At 43.1% G+C, this 21932-nt stretch overlaps 1 protein-coding gene across 1 annotated transcript in view; it reads left to right on the top strand.

The window, feature by feature from the left end:
- Window positions 1-21932, top strand: part of LOC122811972 (beta-adrenergic receptor kinase 1-like) — a 2445913-nt gene that overhangs the window by 2164387 nt on the left and 259594 nt on the right. The window lies entirely within an intron of this gene.

A 21932-nucleotide genomic window follows, 5' to 3' on the forward strand; every position in this document is an offset into this window, starting at 1 on the left:
GTGTTGCTATGTGTGGGTGTTGTTAGTGAGGGTTTTGAAGGCCTATGTGTTGCTTGAGGTGTAGTGTTGGTGTTAACCTTCGCCTCTTGATTGTCTAGCACAATCTTGGCTGGAGAGAGCTTTGCTTCCAGTTTGGCTGTGTAAGTGCATCTCCCGCAGGTTGTAGTGTTGGGTGGTAGGAGGAGAGGGTTGTCTGTGTACATGAGGCAATTGCTGCATTGCCCCAGTATGTCGGGTGCCACCACCTTTTCCCAACGGTTCTTGGAATTCATAAATTCCTATGCCCTGGATCAACTAATCCATTGTCCCACCATGGACCCCAATATCCTAGACCTGGTCATTAACAACATGAGAGATAGATGCTCCACACCAGTGGTCACCCCCTCATTGGTTAGGTCTGATCATAAGGAAATCACCTCTGACATCCACATCTCACCCCTCACCCCCCAGTAAGGAAACCTCCGTAAAAAAACTTCTCCAAAGCCAACTTCATGCTACTCAAATCAGAAGTGACAAACTTCATGACACCCATGCAGACGGGAGCTGAAAGTTCAACTGCTCAGTCCTACACTAAGGCACTGTACGAGCACATCCATTCATGCATGAATCGTGCCATCCCAAATAGAACGAAGACGCTCTCCTCCAAAAAAAAAAGGAAACCGATCTGTTGGCCCCTCCCATAAACAAACTATACAACAGAAGGAAGAAGCTGGTGCAGAAAAGAGGAAAATCCCAGGATGCAAAAAACTCCCTTACCAGCCTCAGTAAGAAGCTGAGATCCCTCATAAAATTCTCCAAAGCTAGTTACGAAAATAAAATTGCCAAAGATTCCAAAGACAACCGCAAGGCATTCTATAGTTATGTCAAGACTCTAAATGGCAATGCTCAGATGTGCAACAGAATGGCATTAAATATACTGATCCCAAGGATATTGCCAATATCCTGGCAGATAAATTTAGTGCCAACTTCACCCCCCTCTCACCCCCTAAAGGGCCCATCTCCATACTAAAAGATTTCCAAATTCCAGTAATCATGGCCACACAGGTAGACACCGCACTCTCCAAAGTTAAGAATACAGCATCCATGGGACCAGATGACATCCCGGGCTGTGTACTACATGAACTACAAAGTGAACTGGCACCTCACCTAATTGTCATGTTTAATCATAGCCTCACCTCAGGCTTCATGCCCACTCCACAAGGGGGGGATCCACCATCCCATCAGTCTGACGAGCCTGATCTGCAAGGGCATGGATCACATTATCATGGAACTTATAAACAAAGACATTGGCAACCTTCAAACACTGGACCTCACCCAGTTTGAGTTCGTGAAGGGCCAATCTTGTCTCCTGACCCTGATTGACTTCTTCAAATCAGTCTCCAGAACTGTGGAGTACGGTAAGGAGGTCCACACAGCCTATCTGGACCTCACCAAGGCCTTCAACACCATCCCCCACTCTGGAATCCTAGATAAACTTACTAAGCTGGGCATAAATCCCTACGTCACTCAATGGGTTGCCAACTGGCTTACTGACAGAACCCAGACTATCCAAATCCAGCTCCAGACAAGTGGAGTACCTCAGGGTTCAGTCCTGGGACCGCTCTTGATTGGCATCTACTTCTCTGAATTGCAGGCTAACACTAAGGGACTCTGGCTAACAAAATTCGCAGATGACTGCAAACTGGGAGCCATTATTGAATCCCCAAATTATGTGGATATTATACAAAAGGGCCTTACAGAAACTAATGCTTGGTGCCAGAGCCATGGGCCCAAGCTTAATGACAAGAAATGTATAGTTATCCCTTTTGGGAAAAACCATGTACCCATGAATTACCACATAGGTGGCAGTACACTAAACACCAAAAGTGTGATGAGAGACTTAGTGACACAGGTGGACAGTAGTCTTACCTTTGATAACCACATCGCCACAACAGTCAGAAAATCCTTCTATGTGGCACACCTCATCACTAAGGGCTTTTCATCCAGGAAAAAGAGATCATTGTCCCACTGTACTCATCCCTCATTAGACCCATTATAGAGTAAAATGCCCCGTTTGGTATGTACCTCACAAGACATCTGCAACAACTGGAAAGGCCACAGAAATACCTCACTAAAAGAATCATAGGCCTAAAGCAGATGCCCTATGCTGACCGTCTAAAAAAACTCCAGCTCTTCAGTTTTTCCCTTGAACGTAGTCTAACTCTCAACCTAAGCGCTTAAAAAGCATCCTACAGTCCAGCACTTGCTCAGACCGAATAGCAAGCACTAATATACCCCGTCACTTGATTGCTCAGCAGGGAAAGGCTCATTATTCACCCAACACCAACCAAGCGACTAAACAGCTCACCCTACTATTCAGACATGACCAAAGGGCAATTTCAGGTATCCTCTCCAGTCCAGCTTGTGAACCTGGGTATCCTGAGGCAATGTTACAACTGCCTCATGTGCAAAGTCAACCCTCTCCTCCTACCGCAAAACATTAACATATGCAAGAGATGCAATTATATAGCTAAATTGTAGGCTAAGCTCTCTCCACCCAAGACTGGAACAAGCAGTCATGAAGCGAGGGTTAACACTTGCACCACACATCCAGCCTCACATAGACATGCTAAACCAGCACTGGCAAAAAATACACATAAATACACAAAATCATACTCGGAGGCTCTAAATAAAAACCTGCAAAAGCATCACAGACCTCCAAAGCAGACACCCAAAAAACCTGCACCTCCCGTCACAAAACAGACAACACATAAAACACAAAATCAGTGTGCCGCACAATCACAGCCCTTAAGGCGAAATAACATACTTAACACACTAGTGTTAGGCGACTCTATAGTCAGGCATACTGACGTCCCACTCACTAGGCTGGACAAGGAGAAGGGTATTGTTAGCTGCCTGTCGGGAGCCAGAATCCGCCACATAACACAAGCACTCAGGTCACTCCAGAACAAGTACAAATATGACTCTGAATGACCTGAGACATACCTCCCTGGACTACATGAAAATAGATGTGGAAGAGCTCTCTGATCATGTAGCCCAGACGGGTATGACCCTGACCCTGAGTAGCATCCTTCCTTCACCAAGAATGATACCGCAGTATAAAGAAAAAAATGATCAATTTCAACAATTGGCTAAGCTTCTGGTGTCATTCAAAAGGGATCCAGTGTCTGTCAGCCTGGGACGACATGCTCGATAGGCCTTGTTGCTTCGCAAGAGACTGCTTGTACCAGTCACCCCTAGGCTTTCGAATACTGGCCAAGGCTCTTACTGCCCCCATAGTGCCTTTTTTAGGCAAGGCTCAAAAGTCAAACCCACCTCCTTAAACAGCACAAATAAAAAAATGAGGGTTATGCTACTCAATACCAGGAGTTTAAATCTCAAAATGCATGCGCTCAAAGCACTCCTCAGTATGGAGAACATCGACATCTGTGCAGTAACTGAAACCTGGTTCAAGGCTCCACAGAGCACCCCAGCACTACCGGGCTACAACTCATACCACACATTTCGGCCACAGAACATGGACCGAAACACAAAAAGAGGGGGTGTATCCATATTCATCAAGGATACCTACATCTTCAGGTTAGTGACGCAGCATGATACCTCCGAGATCATCCATGTGCAACTAACATCAGGTAAATCTGCAATGCAAATTGTGGCCTGCTACAGATCACCCTCCATGACCCAGGACCACCACTCCGCCTTTCTGGAGACACTGGAAAACATGAAGGTCCTACCGAACACCCTGATATTGGGCAATTTCAATTACCCTACCGTTAACTGGGAAAACTACTCAAGTACAACCTCCCAGGTCCAGCACTTCCTGGAATTTATCAACTCAAATGCCCTGGGTCAGCTGGTAAACTCCCCTACCAGAGGTGAAAACATATTGGACCTGGTCATCACCAACATGGGCGACAGGTGTTCCACACCAGAGGTCAACCTGTCACTGGTTAGGTCAGACCATAAACTAATCACTCTGGATGTCCACACCCCACCACCACCCCCAACTAAGGAAACCACAGTAACAAACGTTTCTAAAGCAAACTTCACCTTACTTAAGACAGAGGTGGTAAGGTTTCACAGCCCCCACGCTAAAGGATAATGCTGCCCAAGATGCAGAAACCTTTACAAATTCACTCTGTGAGCACCTACAAGGATGCATGGATCGTGCCATCCCTAGCAAAACCAAGACTCACTCCCCTAAGAGAAGGAAACTCATCTGATGGACCCTTGCCATATACAGGCTATACAATAGAAGGAGGAAACTAGTTCAGAATGAAAGCAACTCCCAAGAAGGAAAGACATCCTTGATCAGTATCAGTAAGAAACCAAGGTCCCTCATAAAATCCTCAAAGGCTAACTTCGAAAGAAAAATAGCCAAGGATTCGAAAGATAACCACAAAGCCTTCTTTAACTATGTCAAGAATCTAAGTGGCAACTCGCAGATGTGCTCTGAGCTAGTGCAAAATAGCACAAAATATACTGAACCCACTGATACTGCCAACATCCTGGCAGATAGATTCAGTGCAAACTTCACCCCCTCTCACCCCCAAAAGGGCCCACAACAGTACCGGAAAAGTGTAGTGTCCCGGAAATCACAGACATACAGGTGAAAACAGCCCTTTCAAAAGCCAAAAGCACAGCATCAGTGGGACCAGATGGTGTTGCAGGCTGCATGTTGCACAAACTAAAGAACAAACTTAAACCCCCACCTAAACACACTCAGTCTCTCCACAGTCTACGTGCCCATAGAATGGAGCACAGCAATGGTTATTCCCCTCCACAAAGGAGGGGCCACAACTGGACCTTGGTAACTATCACCCCATAAGCCTAACTAGCCTGGTCTGCAAGGCTATGGAGCGCATCATCATGGAACTCATTAACAAAGACATTGGGTACCTCCAAACACTTGACCTGACCCAGTTCGGCTTTTTTAAGGGCAGATCATGCCTACTAAACCTGGTTGACTTCTTCGAGACAGTCACCAAGGCCATAGATGAGGGGAAGGTAGTTCACACAGCCTACCTTGACCTCGCCAAGGCTTTTGACACCTTTCCCCACTCGGGAATTATAGAAAAACTCACCAGCTTGAACATAAACCCCTACGTCATGAGATGGGTTGCCAACTGGCTTACAGACATAACTCACATGGTAAGAATAGCGGGCTCCAGGTCCGACTCTAAACCAGTCACAAGTGGTGTCCCACAAGGCTCGGTCCTGGGACCCCTACTGTTCGGCATATACTTCTTAAAAGTACAGGCAAACACAGGAGGACTATGGCTAACCAAGTTCGCCGATGACTGCAAACTGGGAGCCATAATTGACTCTCCAGCTGACACAGACATTCTCCAAAAGAGCCTTACTGAGATGGACAACTTCTGTCAAAGTCATGGTCTCAAGCTAAATGCCAAAAAATGCATAGTCATCCCGTTTAGGAAAAACAAAACACCCATGAATTGCCACATAGGTGGCAGCCCCCTTAATACAGAAGCGGTAATAAGAGATCTGGGGACCCAGGTAGATAGTAATCTCTCCTTTGACAATCATATTGCCAAAGTGGTTAGGAAATCCTTCTATGCAGCCCATCTAATTACCAAAGGGTTCGCATCTAGAAATAAAGAGGTTATAGTGCCCCTCTACTCGTCACTCATCAGACCTATCATAGAGTACAATGCCCCGTTTGTGATGTACCTCACAAGACACTTCCAACAGCTGGAAAGACCACAAAAGTACCTCACCAAGAGGATTACTGGTCTCAAACATATGTCCTATGCAGCCCAACTGGAAAAACTCCAGCTGTTCTCAGTGGCATATCGCTTACTCAGAGGTGATCTCTGCCTGACTTACAAAGCTATGTCCAACTCAGAATTGATGGACATGCTCCACCTAAAGAAATCCAAGTCACTGCGAGCCACTCGCTCTAGTGAGCTAAACCTCGCCACAACAATAAATATAACATGCTGGAGGGATAGATTCCTGTCACAGAGACTCCCCATGCTTTGGAACAAATTGCCTAACTACATTAGGCAGAGCCCCTCACTAACTCTCTTCAAGAGAAACCTTGACGAGTGGATGGGTAACAGAAAATACACCCCTGGGATAACTTCATTGGCTCTTCTTGACAGAGGCGCAGTTAATTAGTCAATGGGGCAGCGAAAGCTGGCACACACTGGCTAGGCTTATAAATGCCCTCGGGCAGATAGCCTAGTACCTACCTATGAACCTATACTCTGTGGCATATCGTCTACTCAGAGGCAATCTCTGCTTAACATACAAGGCCATGTCAGACCCTGAGCTGTTGGACATGCTCCGCATAAAGAAATCCCAGTCCCTCAGAGCCACACACACTCCAGGGATCTAAACCTTGTCATCACAATGAACAAAACATGCTGGAGGGATAGGTTCCTGACCTAGAGACTCCCCATACTCTAGAATAGACTGCCCATACATGTCAAGCAGAGCGCCTCCTTGGCCCTCTTCAAAAAGAACCTTGATGATTGGATGGGAGATAGAAAATTCACCCCAGGGATCATGTCAGTCGCCCTGCTAGACAGGGGTCCAGGGAAGTAAGTATTGTGGGAAGAAATTATTTATTTATTTATTTATTGACATCTGTTAACCGGGTTTGTCCAGCTGGGCTTGTGGCCCATTTTCAGTGGAGACCCGAGGAGAAAAGCTGCAGTAATATATTTTAAAATAAGTACAATTTTAGAAAATGTTGATATAATAGCAGTTATAGCAAAACGATTCACAAATGTTGGGTTACATGCATAAAGTTAAAGTTGCATTAAAAATAAGCTAAGTAACAATTTTACATTGATATAGTTCAATAGGTCAACAGTAAACATTTTTTGTTTGTATAAAATTGTACAAATGCATAGTAGACACATTGGAGAGAGAGGTATAATGAGGTACTAAGTATGGCCCTTTTGAGGGTACATAAAGGGAAGGAAGACTAGATAGGGTCATGGCAAGGGCAGTTTCTGGAATTGAGAAAATAAGCTTTTAGTTCATTTATGTCCAAAATATCCAGGGGAATTGTTATGGCTAGGCTTGTATAGGCCCTAGGGCCGATAGCCTAGTACCAGCCTACGAACCTATGCCCAGATTTACCAGGTGGACAGGAGAAATCAGCGGAAGCTGTCCCTTGGACATGCCTGGTTAGGTACTTTTTATAAAGTACAAGAGCTGATGCTCTTCGTGTTTCAGTGTTGCAGTCATCACACTTGGGTTATCTGCCTGCAGGTAGCCCTCAGTCGGCCCGAATACCAGAGACTTAAGTATATCTGCATCGGTTGCTGTCGCTTCAGGTCTAACGTCAGGTTGTCAGGGATATAAAAACAGGCAGCCGACGCCGTTACATCAGTCTTTCTTGCCGAGGAGCCCGAAGCAGAAGCAGTTCGCACGAGTGCCGGTCGGCCACTACCTGAGTTTTCGTTTCCGTATTGAATTGTCCTGAAGTCTTCTAAAGCTAAGTACCCCGTTGGGGATCCTTTTTTCTTGCTCTGTCTGATGTCAGAAAAAGTTAACATTTGTCTTGCCTATGGAAAGCAAATACCACACCGAGATTTTCATTCTTACTTCATCACCTGTTTAGGCCCACACCACGATGTATCTCGCTAATGGTTTTGTGCCTTGTTCAACACCCAAACTATTCATCATCAGGCCCTTATTGTCGCTAAATACTTCTGTTCTCGATCTCTGTATTCCGAAATGGCTTCGGTAAGCCATCCGACTACCGATCTTCTGAAAAAACGTAAGGATAAAGACAGACTGCACAGGTCCAAAATTGCTGATGATGCTTCCGTTAAGCTAGTTGCTAGTTCACCGGTACTCAGTGAGGTGCTTTCGCAGCCCCTGATGCCCGCTTTAATGGATTCGCAGGCCTCTACCGAGACACGTTCTGAGTCCGGTATGCCGCAACACTCTTCAACTGCAGAACCTGTGGATGTCTCTACCTTGTATGGGTCCGGAGACGCTGAGCAGGCACCAGCTTCTGAGGAAGTTCTTCACATTACCGATATTTGACACAAACCGACGACTTCTTTCGCACCTTCAGTTCTGTCTAAAACTACTGCGTTTCTAAGGCCAAGAGTATGCGCTACACCTAAAAAAACGACGACCCAAACTCATGCACCTGCTTCCTTGCCATAACATCAAATGTTTAAAAATGGCAGAAAGTCTTATGTTGATTAGGGGAAGTCAGCCTTCCCCTGCTAAGAGATAAGGAGACCTGTCCCCAGCAGCTTTAACAGACCAAGAGTTCGATGACTCAGAAGTATCTGATTATGAAGACATGCCTTTATTTGCTTATGAGGATTCAGTTGCAGAGGGATCCATTCCCCCTGCTTCTCCTCCAGAGGATTTTTCTTTTGGTGAAACCTTACATACTTTGAGAGCATTTTCACTGGGAATGCCAAGACTATCCTCAGTCCAAAAAGAGACTTAGAGAATTTTTACATTTGCCACAACATAGGCCTTTAGCAATACCCCCAGTCCTGGATGTTGTCCGTATGGAATCCAGTTTAACTCCTGATACTTTACCCCCTACTCCTAGAAAACCAGACAGGTACTACAGAGTTCCTGACTCTCACAAATTCCTTTTCAAAAATCCTACTGCTGACCCAGAGGTCGTCTCCCAGGGGCCTAAAGGTATCAAAGCAACTACAGCTAAGAATACCACCCCTTCGGACAGGGATTCCAGAGCTTTAGACAGATGGGGTAAGAAAGTATACACCTCTGCAACTCTCGCCATTAGGACTTTGAATTGCCAGTTTCACATGCTGAAGTACCAACAACATATTATGGAACTTAAGCAAAAAATAGCTACTTTTACAGACTGTGCAGAAAATAAAGAATTGCAAGAGCTTATGCATTCTGCAAGCCAAGTACGCAAGCATACACTGTAGTGTGGCTTTGACGCCCTAGAAGCATCTTGCAGGGCAGCAGCCACTGGTTCTGTACTGAGAAGGCATGCTTGGCTTAAGGAGCAGACCTTGCCAGACCATGTCAAATCAAAATTACTAGACACTCCTTTGAACAAGGACAATCTTTTTGGCACCAAAGCTGAAGAGGTTCTTAAAAAGATGGAAGAAAAAGCTAAATCTATGCAGACAGTCAAAGATTTCTTGCAAGTACAGCCTCCTAGATTCGGTAGGGATTGCCCCTCGAAACATTGGTCCTTTCCAGTCCCCTCAAGGCCATCTCAAACTAGACCCCCCCCCCCCCCAAGACAGTCTCAGGGTATGCAGAGATCTAAGCAATGGAGTGTCTCCACTTCAAAAACAGGGAGTGCTAAGCCACCCCCTTATGGAAAGAATTCCTAATGACTTCTCAACTCCACTCCCCACCTCTGCACAACTACTTGTGCCCCTAGGAGGAAAACTTGCCCATCTTGCAAAAAAACTGGACATCCATCACCAAAGACAGATGGGTACAAATTTTACTTCCACTCTGACAACCCCAAAAAGGTTTCCAGAACTTCCTCCAAACCAGTGGGCAGAGGCACAAAACCAAGTTCAATCCCTGTTCTCTATAAGGGCAATTCAGCCTGTTCCTGCAGAACAGATAGGTCAAGGGTTCTATTCCAGACTTTTCCTGGTACCCAGAAAAGATTGCACTTGGTGCCTTATCCTAGATCTTTCCATTCTAAACACCTTCCTGGTGGTACCAAAATTCAAAATGCTCACCGTGCAGCAGCTTCTTCCTATGCTCGCCAAAGATTCCTGGTTAGCCACCGTAGACTTAAAAGAAGTCTATCTGCACATCCCTATACGGGACTCATGCAGGAAATATCTACACTTCAGGGCAGGATCTATGCATTGTCAGTTCTCTGCACTTCCCTTTGGCTTATCCCACTGCTCCCTGAGTATTCACAAAATGCCCGTCTCCAGCCATTGCCTACTGCAGACAGAGAAAAATTCAAATTTACCCGTACTTGGACGACTTCCTGATTCAGGCAGACAGTCAGGAAATGCTGTTGCAGCACCTGACATTTGTAAAAAAAACCTTCTAACCTCCCAGGGATACACCATCAATGAAAAGCAATCAAAACTAGTCCACAGTCAAAAGATTGTATTCCTGGGAGCAAGCTTGGACACAGTATCCCAGATGGCATTTCTTACTCCAGAAAAACAAGCCTATCTGACAAACTACTTCACTCAAATGGCCACCAGAACCCAGCTATCTGCAAGGAAAATCCTGCATGCTCTAGGGTTCATGACTTCATGCATCCTACTAATTCCATATGCCAGACTGCATATGACGAAACTTCAGTGGTACTTAAAAAGTTTTTGGTGCCAGCATTCTCAGGACCTAGAAACAGTCATTCCTATCATACAATGTCTAAGGACAGAGTTTCTTTGGTGGGCAACAGCATGCAACCACAACAAGGGACTGCCCTTCACTCAACTCCACGCTGCCCAGACCCTAACCACAGATGCATCAGACTATGCCTGGGAGGCACACCTGGACGACAAGTGCATTCTGGACCACTGGAGCCCAAGTCAAATTCATCTGCACATCAACCAAAAAGAGATGCTAGCTGTGCAGCATGCTCTAACAGCTTTCAGATCCCTACTCTCACCAGGACCCCTGCTAATAAATACAGACAACACCACAGTTATGTGGTACATCAACAAGCAGGGGGGAACCCACTCTTACCCACCCTGCAGGCTAGCCAAAGGCCTGTGGAACACGGCCTTGGACATGCAGGTCCATCTGCAAGATCAATTCCTGCCAGGCAAACAAAACTCACTGGCAGACGACTTAAGCAGGAATCTCCTAGACCCACACGAGTGGCAATTAGAGCCCAGCACCTTCAGCCTTCTGATTCAGAAATGGGGGACCCCAGAGGTGGATCCCTTTGCCTCCCCCTGCAATCACCAGCTCAGCAAATTCTGCACCAGGACACCTCACAACAGGGTCTGAAAAGTAGATGCCCTATCCTTCCAGTGGGTAAACCTCTCAATCTATGCATTTCCCCCTGTGCCCCTTCTCAAGAATATTGCTCAAGATAAGACAGGACAGACCAAGGACCATTCTGATTGCCCCGGACTGGCCACGCCAGCACTGGTACCCACACCTGCGCAGCCTGTCACCAGTGCCTCCCTGGCACCTACCCCAGGGCCCGACCCTGTTCACTTAGCAGGTGGGACAGATCTTGCATCCACAACTGCAAACCCTAAATCTTGCAGCCTGGCTTGTTCCTCGAATTCTCTCCCAGTGACCAGCCTAAGCAAGCAAGTACTGGACATCATTATTGAAGCCAGAAGACCCAGTATAATGAAATCCTATGCTGATAACTGGAAAAGATATTACTCCTGGATTCAGTCTAAAGGACAGGACACAACTCTGCCCTCCGTACCGCTAATCCTGGATTACTTAGCAGATCTACTCCACAGAGTCCTATCCTTTCCTTCCATTAAGATCCATGCCTCTGCCATCTCGGCTCATTACAACTCTGAGCCATCCCTATTCTCTCACCCTCTCATCAAACAGTTCCTGAGAGGGGCAACAACTTAAGGCCGCCAAGGAGAGCACCCACCCTTGCTTGGGACCTTAACTTTGTACTGGAAAAGCTCACAGTGCCCCCTTTTTGAGCCTGCAGCGTCAGCAGACTTAAAATTCCTCTCTTGGAAAACAGCATTGCTCCTGGCCATCACTTCAGCAAGAAGAGTGTCTGAGCTACAAGCACTTACGGCCGTGGAACCCTTCATTATTTTTCATGCTGGCAGGGTTTCCCTCAGGACTAAACCTTCTTTTATGCTAAAGTGGTGTCCCATTTGCCAGCCTTCTTCTCTAATCCTCAAAATAAAGGGGAAAGGATCCTGCATTCCTTGGACGTGCACAGACAGCTCAAATTCTACCCGGATAGGACTAAACCCTTCAGGAAATATGACCAGTTACTACTCAGTTTTGCACCAGGGGCAAGAGAGCAAGGCCATTTCAAAACAGACAGTTTCCAAATGGATAGCACACTGTATCAATTTCTGCTACAAGCACCATGGAAAACCAACCCCTCAGGGGGTCAGAACACATTCCATTAGGGCAGCTACTACCTCTACAGCATTCCTCAGGGGAGTCTCTACCAGGGACATTCTGGAGGCTGCTACCTGGAGTTCTGTACACACATTCACCAAGCATTAACACCTGCCTATATTTTCCAAATCTAGGGTGGGTTTTGCAACTGCAGTCCTGCAGGGCATACTAGCCAGCCCAAACACTTCTTGACTGCCTCCACCCTTTCTACAACTTTGGGAATCAACCCAAGTGTGATGACTGCAATAGTGAAACACAAAGAACATAGTACAGTTGTGTACACTTACCATAAATGTAGATGTTTGAGTGTATTCACTGTCGCAGTCCTGGTTTCCCTCCAGCTCCCTTCTCTCACTCTCTCCTCTCTGTGTATACTACTCACCCCTTGCAGAGGTATTGGTATTGGTATGTACTTTTTACTGGTGGAGATTTTTCCACCATAGCTTAGCTCCCTATTGGGGGGTTCCTGACATTTGGGGCAAGAAAAACTGATGTAATGGTGTTGCGGCTCCCTGTTTTTATACCCCTGACGACTTGACGTCAGACCTGGAGCGACAGCAACCGACACAGAAATACTAAGTCTCTGGTATTCGGTCCGAATGAGGGCTACCTGCAGGCAGATAACCCAAGTATGATGACTGCAACAGTGAATACACTCTAACATCTACATTTATGGTAAGTGTACACAACTGTACATTTTCCCTTACCTTGGCAAGGTACTTTGCAATTATAAGCTGTTTAGTGCCTACGATTAATTTCTCCTTATTAACAAAGAGACTTGAGTGCTTGTATCAGTTTAAGGCTTCCTAGTGCTTTTCAGCAGGTTTTAGACCAAGTGCTAGTCACAGGGACTCGAACCAGAAAGAGCTAGGAATCAGTGTACTCTGCTCTTACTCTCACCAGGATCAGAATATAAGCACAGATTCCAAGCTGTCACTTATAAAGCAGTTATTAAGCTTTCTGGTGACCATCAGTCTCCAGGAAATAATGTAACTGCACTCCTCCTCTCACCAGGAGAAAACAGAAGCACTAATCCCAAGATGACAACTGAGAGGCAGAATGTGGGCTCTCCAGTAACTGGTGGTCTTGTAATAGATGCTTAAAGGTAAGATGAAAAAAATGGTTTATCCTAAACACTGGAGTGTGTGCTAGAGGAATTAAATGTGAAAGTAGGTAACTTAAGTTTTACCTGTCTAAAATGTTAAGTTTTAGTGGAAAGTCACAATTTTAAAAACAGCAAAATAGATTGAAAGGGGATGGTCACTTGTGTATTCTGGTACTATGGAATACAGTAGGATGGCCAATAAATTTAAATAGTTGAAGGGGAGTGATTTCACAAAATGATAATTTTGTGCATACTCACACAAGCCAGTAAAAGCAGAGGAAATGAGATATAAGGGGCAGGCAACTAGAACGACAGTGGTGTTTAAGAACACAACAGTAACCGGATGGGGAAAAAATTTCTGCCGGACTCACAAGAAACAGAGCTGTGGTCTCTCTTCAAGTTTTAATATGCAGTTAAAAGCAGAATACAAGTAAAACACAAGGCAAAGAAAACAAATCACAGTATTCAAAAATAGAAAAAGGCAATAAAGTAATACAAAATACAACAAATAAAAGCAAACTAAACTTTCCCTCACAGCAAAGTGTAGCAGAGTCTGGGTGAGCCTTTCTAGCTTGTGTTTTCAGTGGGAGAACACTGAGGTTTCATAGTGTCTCAAAAAAGCGTCTATATCACGTTATTGAAATCTTACTACGTCAATCACTAAAGGTCGACCTCCAGTGATCGATGTAGTTAAACATGGAATAACACTTAAAAAAAACAAAAAGCAAACAAAAATAAAAACAACTAGCGTAGGCAGGGGGGCTTGCCCCCCTGCACCCCCCCACTTAAATATTCCAATTCCGAGACCGCACTACATTGAGGTAAACAGAAGTCTCCCCCTACGGAGATTAACGTTTACCTGCACGATTTTCTGTGCTTTCGATGTTGTGGTGCTGAATATCAGCTTCGATATTGTCGGCTTTCGACATCGTGAAGTAGACTCTCAAAAAATAGTATGAACTGTTACAGAAGGAATGTATGTCACTGCCTGCAATTTTCCTTATAGTCAGCCTGCTGTCCTTTAAAAGGCAGAATATATAAAGTTTCTCAATCATTTTAAGTTTTTATACACTCATCCTAAATCTTCCCTGGCATCTGTAGCTGTAGTTAGTCATAGTGCTGCTAAACATTTGGTTAATTCCAATCTTTCTCTTTCTGACTAGGGTGAGAAGATTATTGATAAGTATGGGGGGGGGGGGAGTGTATGCTTCTTCAGCTTTGATTTTCAGAATTTTGAATTGTCAGGCTTTTATTTGTTGTATTTTGACAAACAAATTTAAAACCTCACCAATACCTTTCTCTTTCTCTTCCAATAATTGTAATGTCATCTCACCCTCCGTCCACACCAAGCTCCTTGGTGTGGAAATTGACAACCTCCACTTTGACATCCACATTTCTCAAACTATAAAAAAGGTACACAAAAAATGGGCTCCCTATATAGACAAAGAAACTTTCTAACACACCATGCTAAAATCACCCTAGCTCAAACCCACCTTCTATCTACACTACTCTATGTAGCCCCAATTCTCACTCATCTCAGGACATCCGAGCTTGTCAAACTTGAGTCTTGCTATAACAAAATTGCCAAGTTCGCTACAAACTCCCCTTTCAGAAGCCACCATTGCCTACCACTTAGGGAACTCCAGTGACTTGAACCCCCACACCTACTACACTATCACCAACTTATCATAGCCTACAACACCCTAAAACAACCTGACAAAACTCCCGCACTGAAGCAACTGCTGACCAACTACACCCCAAATTGCCCACTCTGCTCCACCAATAAACCAATTCTCACTGTTACCACTGCTAACAACACAGCCGGCAAAGCCTTATTCTCACACACTATAGCTAAAATTTGGAGTAATCTCCCATCACCCATAACTGCTGCAGCTAACTCCAACCAGTTCAAAAACACCCTTAAGGCCCATCTCGTACACTCCTGGCTTTGTCCATGTGTCACATAGTCCAAAACTCTAATCCCTCTATACTATCCCTACCACTATTGTTTTTGCCCAGTTAGCAAGATTTCCTCAAATGCATGACTCCCAAACGTAGAGTTATACACAATGTACTCTCTACCTCTTTGTGCTTTACAAACAGAATGTACATTTGTAAATAGACACAAACTGAATAGTCAGTATGGCTTTCCATCTCTCACTAGACTAGTCAAGTAGAACAAAAACATGTGCCTCACTTTGTATACTATCAGCATGGTAGTCAAATACCATTTTTAATGTATATACTGCTGTGATGTCCTATCTGTCTTGTGGAACGTCTTCTCTTTCTCACTAGATACGAAATGTAGAAGGTCAATAATTTGTATGACTCTTTCTGTCTTTCATCTCTCACTACATAGAAAAATAGTGAATACTGGATGTCTTCCTTCACTTTGTATAATATTTTAAATTTGTACTGCTGTGATGTACTACTTTTTGTATACAAATGATGCTACAATGTCCTTTTTTGTTATGTAACGGAGTTTTTCTCCCTGGGCTTCCGCTGAAAACGGACATCGTCCAGTTGGACTTTCCCGGTTAACAAAAACTAAATAAAATAAAAAATATGTTAAAGCTTATTCTGACTAATTATGAAAGTATGAAGAATGTTTCATCTCTAGCTTCTTCATTGTAAGGGAAACTTTAGTTTCTTCCATTTCACAGGTCACAACTCAGTGTGTGTGTGTGTGACTCCATTGATAGTTCTTCCAGGGCTATGGTACTGTATTGAAGAGGTTTGCTTGGCTGTATTCTCAGGACCGTGTAGATGATGTAAAAAAAAAATTTTAAATTCTCCTTTGGATAAAAATTTAGCTTTTAGTTCCCCTTCTGCAGAGGTTATCAAAATGTGTGATGAAAGAGGTAAGTTGATACAAGGAATATCTTATTTTCAGCCCTCCTTTTCCAGATTTTCTAAGGGATTCTGTAATCTGTAAAGCATTTTCAACAAAAAACAAAATAAGTAGACTCGCCAAAATGCAGATAAGCAGACATTTAAGAAGAAATTGCGAGGGGGTGCTCCAAAAAAAAATTCAAGACCCCCATCAAAACCAAGAACAGTCCAACAGGTCAGAATAACTGTTTAAGGGACCATGTCTCCACCAATGCCACCACCCAGCAGTCAGCTTTCTCTTCCAGAAAGTCTGAATCTCCACTTTTCTCTTTTGGAAACAGTTTCATACAATTGGGTTCTGAAGATATGTCATCAGGGATTACTTATGGCATTGGGAGAAAATCCCTCCTTTCCAGGCGGTAATTTGTCAACCACCAGACCAAACTCCTCTTTTTCCACCCGTCCTTCATCACATGCTGTCTCAGGGAGTGATAGAACCAGTTCTTTCCACCTTCCCAGGTTGTAAAAGGTTTTTATTCATAGTTGTTTTCAGTGCTAAGTAAAGAAGAAGCTTGGAGACCATTTCCGGATTTCTCTTTCTTAAACCTTTTTGTGGTAGTGCCTGCCGCTCGTCTTGTCTTGACTTAATAGACAAGCCTTTATGGGTTCTGTTCAAGCAGCTTTATTATGTCCAGCCACATTATGATCATAGCTATTAACTTAGGTAACTTGTATACAAACTAACTACATTCATTTTCACATGGTTATTCTGTGGCTGCACTTTCAAAATGGCACTAGATACAACATGTGTCCGGTATTTATATGCGCACATTCATCACTTGCTGTGCTTCTTAAAGACACATACACAGTGTGCTGTACATCCTCCTCCTTTTGGAAAATGTGATACAGAGGATATAAATTAACGTGCAAGTGGTAAACTATGTACATATATACAATTATGTCCAAGTCACAGTGCATCTCACACCTGGTCTGGATGTGCGACCAATTGTGTAATGTAAAACTAGGATTCAGGCTTAGCAGCTGGACTCATTTCTTTAGTGTGTTAAACCTCCGAAGTGTTGGGAACAGTCTTAGGACTGGAATCATCAGATGGTACAACATGTTCTGGAACAGAGTCTGAGTGATTCTGGGACTTAGAGTCTATACGCTGCAGTAACAATTATAGTATAGAAAAGAGGTGTCTGCGATTCCTCCAGTACTCCTCACCCTCAAAACCTACAAGGTAGGAACTTGGCTCGGTACAAACACCTGTTATATGTCCAATACGGTTGAAACCTTTCGCTGTTTGTATCCTCACTCTCTCTTCCTTTCAATGGATGAAGAAATCTGCTCAATTTGTCATAACTGGAATTCTGGATAGAACGCTTCTTGAACAATTGGGCTCTGATGGTTCTGTTTTTAGCTTTAGGCCACAATAAACTGGAACTAATGGGCATTGTTATTCTGGTTTGCCTGGATAGAAGTCTCTGACCTGGCAAGCCAAGTATATCGTCACTGAGTACGTTTCTGAAATTAAGTAGATTGAAGAAGATATCAGTATTGTTACGTTTTGACCTTTCAGGTAATTGCGTTGCACTCTGCACTGCATGTTCAGCTAGTCCATTTGATTGTGAATATTCTGGACTGCTAGTAACATGTACAAAGTCCCATTCTCTTGCAGATTTCTGAAATAATTGACTAGTAAATTGAGTACCATTGTCAGAAATAACTTTGTGTGGACTACCATGGACTGAGAAATAATGTTTCAACTTGGTAATAACAGTAGTGGTTGTTAGATTAGGTAGTAAGTCAATCTCAAACCAGTTCAAATAAGAGTCTACCAATACTAAATAATGCTGATTGTTCCACTTGAATATGTCAGTGACAACTGTTGACCAAGGTAGTTCAGGAACTTGACTTAGCTGAAGTGGTTCTCTTTGTAAATGTGGTTTAGTACTATTGCATACTGAACAAGAAGAAATACTCTATCAATTTCTTTCACTAGTGAAGGCCAAAATGCTAGTTCTGTCACCCTTCTTTTGGTAGAGTCGGAACCTGTGTGACCACGATGCAAAATCTGAATATTTTCATATTGTAAGGAAGCAGGAATAACAATTTTAGGACCTTTGGAAATGATCCCATCTTCCATCAACATCTCATCTCTGTAAGGAAAATAAGTTTGCACTTCAGGTGGTACACTAGATTGCTTTCACAGCCATCCAACATTAATGTAGTGGTTGAGCTTTTGCAAAATTGGGTAAGTCTTTGTATGATCTCTCCGCTCATCAAGTCTCGTGGTAGAAAAATTACATACTACCATTACGTCAAAGTCAAAATTCTCTGTGTCAAGCTGTTCTGTTGTATGTCTGGGGGATCTGGATAAGGTATCAGCCAGATAAAGAAGTTTGCTTTTTGTGTCGACCATTTTGAAGTACTTTTGCAATTTGTGCACCATTGTTTGTAATCTTGCTGGAGCAGAATGCGTACGCTTCCTTAGAATGGTAACTAGAAGTTGATTATCAGTTTCAGTTTGAATAGCTCGACCATAGGTACAATCATGAAGCTTTGAAAATGCACGTACTATTGCCAAAAGTTCTTTCTCAATTTGAGCATACTGCATCTCAGTTTGAGTAAGTGGTCTAGATGCATAGGCTACTGGTCTGCCTTCCTGAAGAAAAACTGCTCCAAGACCAAATTTTGAAACATCACAGGAAAGAGTGAGTGGTTTATTGACATCATAGTATCTTAATGTAGGTGGGGTGGCAATTTTCTGTTTAAGGTTTTCAAATGCCTTCTAGTGCTGTTCCAACTAAGACCATGTAACATTTTTGCACGTTAGCTCTCTTAAAGGTGCTGTCAACCCACTGAAGTCAGGTATAAACTTCCCTAGATAGTTGACCATGTCTAGAAAACGTTGTAGAGCTTGAATATTATCTACTGCTGACGTCTCAAGAATAGCTGCTTGCTTAGACAGGTTTGCTGTTAAGCCATTGCTGGCATATAAATGACCTACATACGTAACTTCTGATAGTCTGAATTTGCACTTTAGAGGATTGGGCTTTAAGTTCACTTCATGTGCTCTGTCTAGAACTCGCTTCACCATTGTCTCCAACCAGTAAATCATCTACTATTATGGCACAAGGATTACCTGAAAGAACTTTGCTTCATTGCACACTGGAAGACTTCACTTGCAAAATTTATTCCAAATGGCATCCTTAGGAATCTATATCTGCCAAACGGGGTACCAAAAGTGGTCAGTAATGAGGATTTGTGATCAAGCATCACTTGGCAAAATAAACTTTTTGCACCCAAGACCGAAATAACAGTGGCATTCGGTGTTAGGGCTGCAACCTCTTCGACTGTACACATTGGATGATGTGGTCTCTTTAATGCTTTGTTCAAATCCATTTGGGTCGATACAAATTCTGATTTCGTCTGAGCCTTTCTTGTGGGCTGCTACCATAAACTACACCCATTCAGCTGGTTCTGTAACTGGACACAAGTTACACCTCGTTGCACTACTCTATCCAACTGAGCTTTGATTTTATCTTGCATAGCTATTGGAACTTTTGTTGCTGGTCGGACTACTGGACTGACCTCTGGGCCTAACTTCATAGAATACACAACTGGACGTTTGCCCAACTTGTCATCAAAAACATCGGCATATTTTGAGAAAGTGGCTTCAGACAAATTGGAACTAGGATATGCACTTATACAATTAACTTCTATGGTAAAAGAAAGCAGATTCATTCTCAAACCATCTCTGAGACCCAATAATGACTGCAAAGGTCTTTGAACTACATAAAATAAGTTGTAACAGTTCCTGGCCAAATAACACAAAAGTATTACTGAGCATTCGGTTTGAATTTCTTCACCTCCATAAGCAACAAGTTTCCCACTAACAGCCACATTGAGTTGCTCATTAGCTCTCACCTTAGCAAATGTGTCTACTGATAAAACATTACACTTTGAACCAGTGTCTACTTTGAGCTCAGTGGATTTACCATTGATCTGGACAGTACAAAACACTTCATTCCTTGCCAATAAATTCACTGCATCGACCCTTTCACCAATTACTGATACACCATCTACATCGAAGGTAGACTAGACTGCTGCAATTCTACTTGATCAGTTTGCTTTTTTTGAGTGACTTCTCTTTGTAGCTGTGTGAGGTTTACCTGATTTGCAAAACATTTGAAAATGGTTCCATTTTTTACACTTGTTGGACTGCTGACCAAATGCTAAGCATTTTTCTCTTTTAGACTCATGATTTGCACCACAATTGCGACAGTTAACAATAAAGCTAGGTTTGGGTTTTGTTGACTCACACTTGTACTGCACTGAGCATGTTCCTTTCTTAGAACTTGCTAGAAAACTATGTGGTTTCCCTGGCAAACTAGCAGGGGCTTTGGCTGCCATGTGCTTAGGCCTGCTTCTTTTTGCCACGTGTTGCATGCTTATCTACATTTGCTCTGCAGCCTGCTGAATCACGCTCTTGTCATTTGCAAGCATACTTGTGTGCCTTTCTGTAACTTCATGGATTTGACATATCTCAGTGGCTTGACATATCTCAGTGGCTTTACTCAATGTTAAATCACTCTCACAAGGCAAAATCTTTATGACAGCAGCACTATTAGTACCACATACGACCCTGTCCTTTATCATCTCATCTTTGTCACCAAACCGACACGTTTTAGCATTGTTTTTCAGGTCAGTAATATCAGCTGCAAAAGTTTCCCCCTGGTTTCTGATCTCTTGTGCAAAACAAATGCCTCTCTAATGTAATATTTGTCTGGGGGTTGCACATTTCCCGGAATTTGCGCTTCAAACACTTGGGTTCATCCCTTGATTTAGCCTGTACAATAATATGATGATTTTCACCTTCTCCCTCATATACTGCTGTTGCATGCACAAATGAAGGCTCTCTTTCACTGGCTTCTGACCCAGCTAGGATTAGCAAAATGAATATCCTGGTGGGTGCATCTTTGTCAGAATAAGCTGCTTGTATAAAAATATCTTAGTCTTTATTTATTTATTATTATTTATTTCCAGTTTGATAACCGGAGAAGTCCACTGGGCTCGAAAGCCCGTTTTCAGTGGAGGCCCGGGGAGAAAAGCTCCATGATAATACAATGAAGTAATACATTGCACACAAAAATACAAGCATACATTGATGATAATACATCGAACACAAAAACACAGCAGAAAGAGAGTAAACTAATACATTATTCACAAATACACTCAGAGTTCTAATAGCACAATATTTTAACAATTCTTCAAAGATGAGGTACATTAGGCAGTATACATAAGAAAATCTTGTTTTTATGCAACTATAATGTTAAGTGGAGTAGTAAAGAAGAAGGAAAATATAGAATGAGTTTGAATGCAGGAGCAGGAATGCATTGGAGAAGTGAAGGAGAGGCAAAAAGTTAAAAGGAGAAGAGAGGTCAGGAGGAAGATGGCAGAAAAACAGATAGAGTAGTGATCCTTTTAAGATAGAGACCAGAAGAACTCCTTAAGAAAAAGGCAAAAAGATTCAAAAGTGAGACTAAGCATACAGGATAGTCTTGCTCAAATATTCTCCAGTTCTCTGCAGTATTCTAATCAAATATAAGTGGTGAGGGCTATCAAAATCTGTTCGCCATATTAACACATACCAGTGAAGGATTTTTTTACAAATATGCATGAATACACACACACACATACATATATGCCAGAAATGTATGCCAGTACTTGTAACTTTGCCCAATGACACAACTAGCCTCTGAATGACTGAATTTAGCAAGATACATTTCTTGGGCACTTCAACACTCTCGAAATTGTTGTACAGCAAAAGTCATTTATCATAATTTTAAGAAACATTTCAAATAACTGAACTGTGCAAATGAATTGAGCAGAAGAAGCTCATAGTAAGAAACATTTCGAAGTAACTGCACCTTGCGAATATGCAGCACAC

The sequence above is a fragment of the Protopterus annectens genome, chromosome 9.part0, assembly GCF_019279795.1.
Source record: "Protopterus annectens isolate FY-2018-M chromosome 9.part0, PAN1.0, whole genome shotgun sequence".
NCBI lineage: Eukaryota > Metazoa > Chordata > Ceratodontiformes > Protopteridae > Protopterus > Protopterus annectens.